The sequence below is a fragment of the Lampris incognitus genome, chromosome 3 (assembly GCF_029633865.1).
Source record: "Lampris incognitus isolate fLamInc1 chromosome 3, fLamInc1.hap2, whole genome shotgun sequence".
Classification (NCBI taxonomy): Eukaryota; Metazoa; Chordata; class Actinopteri; order Lampriformes; family Lampridae; genus Lampris; species Lampris incognitus.
This window is the reverse complement of record NC_079213.1, coordinates 8,966,761-8,974,671: the sequence shown is the minus strand read 5'-3', so window position 1 is coordinate 8,974,671 and position 7,911 is coordinate 8,966,761. Positions and strand designations below refer to the sequence as shown.

Here is a 7,911-nt window from a genome sequence, read left to right as displayed (position 1 = left end):
GTCGGGCGTCGCTACAGACACAATTGGCCGTGTCTGCGGGTGGGAAGCCGGATGTGGGTGTGTGTCCTGGTCACTGCAATAGCGCCTCCTCTGGTCGGGCGGGGGACCTGTTCGGGGGGGGGGCTGGGGGGAATAGTGTGATCCTCCCACGCGCTACGTCCCCCTGGCGAAACTCTTCACTGTCAGGTGAAAAGAAGTGGCTTGCGACTCCACATGTATTGGAGGAGACATGTGGTAGTCTGCAGCGCTCCCTGAATCGGCGGGTGGTGGAGCAGCGACCAGGATGGCTCAGAAGAGTGGAGTAATTGGCTAAGTACAACTGGGGAGAAAAGGGGGGGGAAGCCCCCCCCCCCAAAAAAAAGTGTTTTTGGATTTACTGAAATAACGGCACCTATTTGTGCACATGAACTTTGATTCTGACAAACAAAAATCTAAAATCTATTCTACGGTACATTATGTCCCTGGTACAGGCCATGTAATGGAAAAACCATTCCCCTAACTAAAATATGTTATCTGATTTTTCCCACAGTGCCACTGAACTGCTGCCATGGGCTATGCGTTGCAAATTGTGGTCACTCCCACGCGAGCGCGTTGGACTGCACCTGTTCTGTTTGCTGTTGTCCCCGCTGCCCAGACAGCATCTGGATGTGGGCCACTTCAGGCAGTGATGCGGCACTGACGGCCTTCTTCTGGCCCTGACAAAATGGATGTGAGCCTGAAGTGGCCCACATGTATAACAGCAAATATGGCCCAAATATGCCAAATCAAGTGGGCCTTTTTTTGGCAAAGATGCGGTGCTCCCGGCAAAATCTGGATGTGACCCTTAAGTGGCCCGTGTGGTAAATGGTGAATATGGCCCAAATATCACAAAACAAACATGGGCCACCCCTGGCAAATATGTGGCACATGCGGCATGGCTATGGCTTGGTTCTGGCCCAGATCCAGCAATCAGGAGCGGACCGCCCAAGTGCCGTCATTCCACGTGGTATGTGGGCCGGATGAAAGTGTCGGTGTGGGACGGGTCCGGGCCACAGCAGTTTTGCTATCTGGCTGTACTTCGATTTTCTCGACAACCGGTCCTCCATGCACAATAGCCACCAAGACCGCTCGAACCCAGGATCCTCTTAACGAGCTGATGCTTAAAACGTACCCGTTATTTATATAGACGCTGTCATCGCTGATGTCTTCAGCTGAATCATGTGACAATAAACTGAAGGGTGATAAAAAGGAGACAGGGTCTCCAGGGAATATGGTGGTTAGAGCTGGCTCAAGGTACAGATGGGTGTCCCGACTAAAGAACACGGAAATTGACTTTCCCAGTTATGCTGCCAGTATATTTAGGCTGTGGTCTCTACCACTGGTACAAACAAGGGAACACTACCAGTAGAACGAACAATAGAATCGAGTACATACTCATATGCAGATAAGGACTGCAATTATTAATTAAATTGATCAACGACAGATTGGTCGCTAGCATACTGCCCCCCACCCCCCACAGGGCTTAGTATAAACTAGAGAAATAGCCAGCAGAGATATATGTGCAGTTACCGAATAATCACACTAATATCTGGTTTGCAGTTAGAAATATCAGCATGTGCCTCTGAGCATTTACGCACAGCAATAAGCAGAGTGAGAACAGGAGAGGAAAAACACCGCCGTCTTAACATCACCCATCCATCCATTATCCAAACCACTTATCCTGCTCTCAGGGTCGCGGGGATGCTGGAGCCTATCCCAGCAGTCCCTGGGCGGCAGCCGGGGAGACACCCTGGACAGGCCGCCATATGAAAACTGAACTAGACTTCCCGTCACCGGATCGTAACACGGCAGCCGGTGCGTTCAGGGGCAGTCTGTAAATAACAGCTCTGGTGAGTTCACTTAGATGGGACGGCGTAAACTGCTATCATAACGAAGCAAACTAAACCTATAAGGCAGCGGACAGGCAAACCTATTACACAGCTATGTAGGCTTTCTAACGGGTGACAATGACTTATGTTCGATTTCCGTAACATTCGACGCCTGCCATGTTTTTTCACGCCGATTCCGACATGAAAAAAGATTTAGTACTTTACTGCTCTCTCGAAGAAGTACTGCAGTACGCTGAGGGCCAGCGCAGAGGCTCCGCCTTTTATACTGTGACGGCACAGCAATTAAAGAGACAGTACACCCATTTTTCATATCAGGTGTGCGGTGGGTCTGGACGGCTTCATGCTCGTTTTCCCCACAACCATCTGGCGACCCCTGGAAATTACCTCGTGACCCCCCCCCCTTTGGGGATCCTGACCCCCCAGGTTGAGAAGCAACGGTTTAGACAAAGGGAAGTTTTGTCTCCAAGATAAATAGTTGAGGGATTTTGAAATGTAATCATCTGTGGAGGTTAATATTCAATGTTGTTGCTCCATTCCTCTATCTCGGTCCACATCTTAACCGACGTCAGTTCAGTCAGCCCAGATACGTGCTAGCATGCGAGGCCTGTGAAAAAGTATTCCTGACCTCAGCAGAGATGTGCTGTCTGAATAGGCCGGTAGCAGCCTGGCGGTGGCTTTTCAAATGGGCATGCTGTTGATCGGGAAATGGCGGCAACCTACCAGACGAGCCAATAACACATAATATCTCTTTGTGATTCCTGCCATAGAGACTGAATCCCCTTGACTGTCCGATTCCCTCACAAAATCATTCATTTATGGTTTCTCTTGTGTGGTTTGCTGGTACATATATGTGGTTAATATGGATTTAGTCTCACCCCGTATACGGTCCTGCGGGTGCAGAGCAGCAAACCAAGGCATCATCCATCATGCTGGGGCCTGTAGAGAGACGGTCACCGGTTCACATCCCCCTGACAGCTGGGAATCTGGGTGACATAAGGGAATGTTGGTATTTTACCCCTTCTGCAATGACCACAGACAAATTGCTCTTGAGCAAGGCTTTGGAACTAAATTCCAAGTGAGAGTATGTAATCGGCTTGACCTCCGAAACATGGTTTTAAGAGAGATTACCAACCAGCCTTTTTTTTGTTTTTTTTTTGTTACTGTAGGCCCAATTTACATATACTCCACGAAGAAGAGGAAATGTGTAGATACACAACATTTGCATGACTGCTGGATGGTGAAGTCCATCCCTGAGGACTGTGTGACAATTACACCAAACACATTTTCTGCCATGGGACGTTGTCTTCAACACAAAAATCTAAAACTCGAGCGCCGACATATACGCCAACTCTATTTCAGTGGCCCCATTATGATACACGTTTGCCCCTTTTAATGACATTCAAGGCTGATTATCCCCCGGACTGCCCCTTAATTTACACCCTGGACAAATACAGACCACTGACACCTTAGTTTCAAGACAAAAATCAGACGTGCATGGTCGATTTAGTCCCAGAGGGCGTTCTGGACAATTTACAACAGCCAGTACACCCCTCGATTTGGGTGAGGAAAAACTCCACAGGAGAAAAAAACTTACGATAATGAAACACAAACAAGACCAAAGTTGTTTTTGTTTTTAGTTTTATGAATCAGTGGAAGTGAAACTCGGTATGCACGGAAGACTGGAAATGGCGTTTACAGGCCATAAAAGCTGGGTTTACGGTCTTTTCGGGAGGGGGGGGGGGACGTTGAGGCTGAGTCCTGCCTTACATGATGTTAAATGGTATAGATTACATCTGCTCGGTGGCTTCATTCAGTTCAGACGCTCGTAATGCGCTGTCCTAATTCGTGTCGTGCGCCCGCGCCGCTGACAAGAGTGACAGCATGCATGCAGGTCTTTATACGCCAAGAGCCATCTGTCCCGCCGTGTGTAACACACACACACACACACACACACACACAGAACGAGAGAGAGAGGGAGGGGGGGAGAGAGAGAGAGAGAGAGAGAGAGAGAGAGAGAGAGGAGAGAGAGAGAGAGAGAGAGAGAGAGAGAGAGAGAGAGAGAGAGAGAGAGCTGTGCACTCTTATCCTCTCATACACGCCATAGAGAAGCAGTGTGGCACCGCGGCCAGCAGCAGTGCGCCTTGCCTCCAGAAGTTTCCCCAAAAGGATTCTGGTTTTAAAATTCTCACCTTCATGTCGACTCTGTTGGATACTACCCCGCCGATGCTATGGTTACCTTTATTACGGTAAGGACACCTGCACGCACTGCTCTGTTCTGGTCTCTTTCTGCTGCTCGTTTTGTGTTTCTGGCTCAGACGCGCGTCTCGCCGGCTGCTGTAAAACTCTTGTTGGTGCGCGGGAGTCCGAACCGAACTCCTGCGGGGAGTCCGAGCCGAACTCCTGCGGGACTCCGAACCGAACTCCTGCAGGAGTGAGAGGATGTCTCTCCCCCCCCCACTCCCCCACCCCCGCACGCGAGCCTTTCAACTAAGCACGCGAAGAGAAGGCGAGCGGGTCTAGAACTCCGCGGGCGGTGCGCGCGCGGCAGCCGGCCGGGCGCTGCGAGCGGAGCCGCGCGGCGGAGCGAGGCGAACTTCACAGAGCGGAACTCACTTTCCTCCGCCGCGCCTGAGCGCGACTCGCGGCTCGGAGCGCTGCGAACTATTTCATTGTTCCTGGGGGGGGATTCTCCAATGACTGAGGGTGTCATGTGGCTGCTGTTGTTGGTGGGGTTTTTTTCCAAGCGGGAAGTTTTGTCGGTAAAAAGAGGCTCACACGTATGGAAACGGAATGTGAAACGCAATGCAGCCCCGAGGCAGAGAGAGACCAGTACGGGCAAATAACACTCCTATAGTCTCTCCCCCCCTCTCTCTCTCCCCCCCCCCTCTCTCTCTGCACAGGTAGACAAAAGGGTTGGGTTGGCCCTTTTCTAAAGCTGTTACGTATACATACATTGCACTATTGCTCCTTTCAAAGGCGACTGTTGTATTTCAAGTGTTGCTATAGTAACCGATGAACTACTTGAATGACGCCCGGGAGGGACAGCGATGTGACTACATATAGAAAACTCTACATATATATATATATATATATATATATATATATATGTGTGTGTGTGTGTGTGTGTGTCGCGCGCGCACACACAAACTTGTATCTTTGGATTAGTGACACACTAATTGTTCTTTAGGCCACTTTTAGAGGAAGGGAAAGCTAATACGTCAGAGTTAACTCCTCACACAAAGGCAGAATATGCATGGAGATACCTTCGTTCCTCGCCCTGTTTATATATATATATATATGTGTGTGTGTGTGGGGGGGGGGTTGTCTTGCACGAGTGTGCGTAATGGTGCATGCGTGAGATGGAGAAAGTGTTCTGATCCTGCGGTCGGAGCTCTGGATGTTGAGACTCCTGCAATCCTTTCTGCAAATGCCCTCCCGTTATAATTTCGTGCATGTCCAGTTTAAGGACGTATAGACGGAGATCAGACGGAGAAACCCACCAGCGTCGTTTGGCGCAATACTTTCATTTGCCTATACAGGGAAAGGGCAGCAGATCCACTGGAACAGGGGTCGTTGGTGCCAAAGCCTTTGCGGTCTGTCGGTCTGCATCAGGCTTTAAACTTTGCACGACATGTTGGATGAAATTTTTACTCGGATTTGTTTATTTGCTGCTGCCTTGGTGTAATTTAGTCGCTTATGGGAAACTGGCCAAACAGAGCTGCCGGCCAGTGCTGAAATACTTGAGGTCTAACCTTGTGCGTGCGCGCGTGTGTGCGCGCGTGTCCTGAGTGAAATAACACCGTGGGATGGTTGTTAAGTGGTAAAGAGCAAGACTTTGGAAACGTGCCGTGCAGAATCTTGGACATGAGATTGACATGGACAGCCTTGCATTACTGCGCATCAGCGGGCGTCCCGATCCCGGTCCCAGCTTTCTGTTCCCGTGGTCGTCCGCTTGCGTGCGTGCGTGCGTGCGGGCTGCTGTAGCAGCTGTTACAGCGGCGGATTTGACGCAGAGCCCTTCTGACGTGCAGGGCGGGCAGAGACAGACCGACGACAGAGGGAACGGTTCCGCTCTGCAAGTCTGCCACTCACCCTGTGAACCCTGGTCCACTTGTGTGCCCTTTTCCTCACTATGCCATCAACATGCCCTCGTGGGCTGCTTAAGGTGGAATTACTAAACGTGTTAACGAACTGCATGAACTGTGTTCACTGCAGGGAGAGAGGGAGCGGAGGGTCACGATCATGAGGCACTGTGAAGGGACAGGAGGCAGAGATGGACAGACATGAGACGACTTGGCTGGTTTTGTTGTGGCTGTCTGGAAACTGCAGCACCAGCAAACAAACAATGCAAAAACCAAACGCAAACACTTGGCTCTTTATTCAAGCGATAGTCAAAATGGCATATGTCCCAAACTATCTTCTTTTGTGTGCAACATCCTTCCTTTCTCTGTTGTTCCACTTAGTCCTATCTTTCTCTTTCTCCGTCTCATGCTGCACGTGACTCCGTCCATTCCCCTATTTTCCATTGGTTACACTTGACGAGAGCCACAGACTGCACAAAATCTGAGAGAATAGCTGGACAAAACATAGAAATAGTAAATGTCAGGGCATCCCGGTAGCATAGCGGTCTATTCCGTTGCCTACCAACACGGGGATCGCCGGTTCGAATCCCGGCGTTACGTCCGGCTTGATCGGGCGTCCTTACAGACACAACTGGCCATGTGTGCGGGTGGGAAGCCGGATGTGGGTGTGTGTCCTGGTCACTGCACTGGCGCCTCCTCTGGTCGGTTGGGGCGCCTGTTCGGAGGGGGAGGCGGGGAACTGGGGCGTGATCCTCCCACGCGCTACGTCCCCCTGGTGAAACTCCTCACTGTCAGGTGAAAAGAAGCGGCTGGCGACTCCACACGTAACAGAGGAGACATGTGATGGTCTGCAGCCCTCCCGGATCGGTAGAGGGGGTGGAGCAGAGACCGGGACTGCTCGGAAGAGCGGAGTAATTGGCCAAGTACAATTGGGGAGAAAAAGAATAGTAAATGTCTGTTGTTCTGTTCCGGTGTGGGTGAGCGGCTTTGTGTAAACCTGACTCAAGCTGTTGCTGCTCCATCTGTGAGTATTGTTTGCGTTTTGTTTTGATGATTTGAAAATGTAGACGATGCTGTAACTGACGCCTTCATGGACATTTGGTCTGGACAGAGGAATCAGCTAAACACTGTAACTGTAACACAGACCTTAAGAGCAAAGTAGGTACAGCAGTGTGTGTGTGTGTGTGTGTGTGTCGTGTGTGTGTGTGTGTGTGTGTGTGTGTGTGTGTGTGTCCGTCCACATGGAAGGGAGAAATGTAGCCCACAGCTTACATGGTCAACTCTGCAGGAGAGATCAGGGAAACACACACACACACGTACGCGTATTCAGGTTTCATTCCAAACCAAATCTACACCAGCTGATTTCTCTTAACACAACACCAACCAGACATGGGAGGTTATGTGTGTGACATCAGCTGCTCCAGAGTTGGGTTCTTATGAAAACCCACAAAAAGGGTGAAAGTGCGGCAGAGAAACATGTGAAAACACACAGCAGATGACCGAGTACCACCACCCTCTTCGCTAGACGCCCACGTCATTTGTATCATTTCTCTTCCACTCTGCAAATTTCATGAATTCATATGATTAAATCTTTATGAATCCCCTCCCCACACACACACACACACTAATGATAAACAATCTAACGGGTTGGCCGTCTGGGTAGCGTATATCTATAGCGGTCTATTCCGTTGCCTACCAACACGGGATCGCCGGTTCAAATCCCCGTGTTACTTCAGGCTTGGTCGGGCGCCCCTACAGACACAATTGGCCATGTCTGCGGGTGGGTAGCCGGATGTGGGTATGTGTCCTGGTCGCTGCACTAGCGCCTCCTCTGGTCAGTCGGGTGCCTGTTCGGGATGGGATGGGATGGGATGGGATGGGATGGGGTGGGGTGGGGTGGGGTGGGGGGAATAGCGTGATCCTCCCACGCGATACGTCCCCCTGGCAAAACTCCTCACTGT

The 7,911-nt window shown here is 50.6% G+C and overlaps 1 long non-coding RNA gene across 1 annotated transcript in view; it reads right to left on the bottom strand.

Moving 5' to 3' along the window:
• LOC130110758 (uncharacterized) overlaps window positions 1-4,276 on the bottom strand; it is a 116,118-nt gene extending 111,842 nt beyond the window's left edge. Inside the window, exons 1-2 of the long non-coding RNA XR_008810060.1 lie at window positions 4,058-4,276; window positions 2,744-2,851 (exon numbers count right to left, since the gene is read on the bottom strand). This is a non-coding gene — a long non-coding RNA (uncharacterized LOC130110758). The remainder of the gene's footprint in view (window positions 1-2,743; window positions 2,852-4,057) is intronic.
• Between the last annotated feature and the right edge of the window lie 3,635 nt (window positions 4,277-7,911).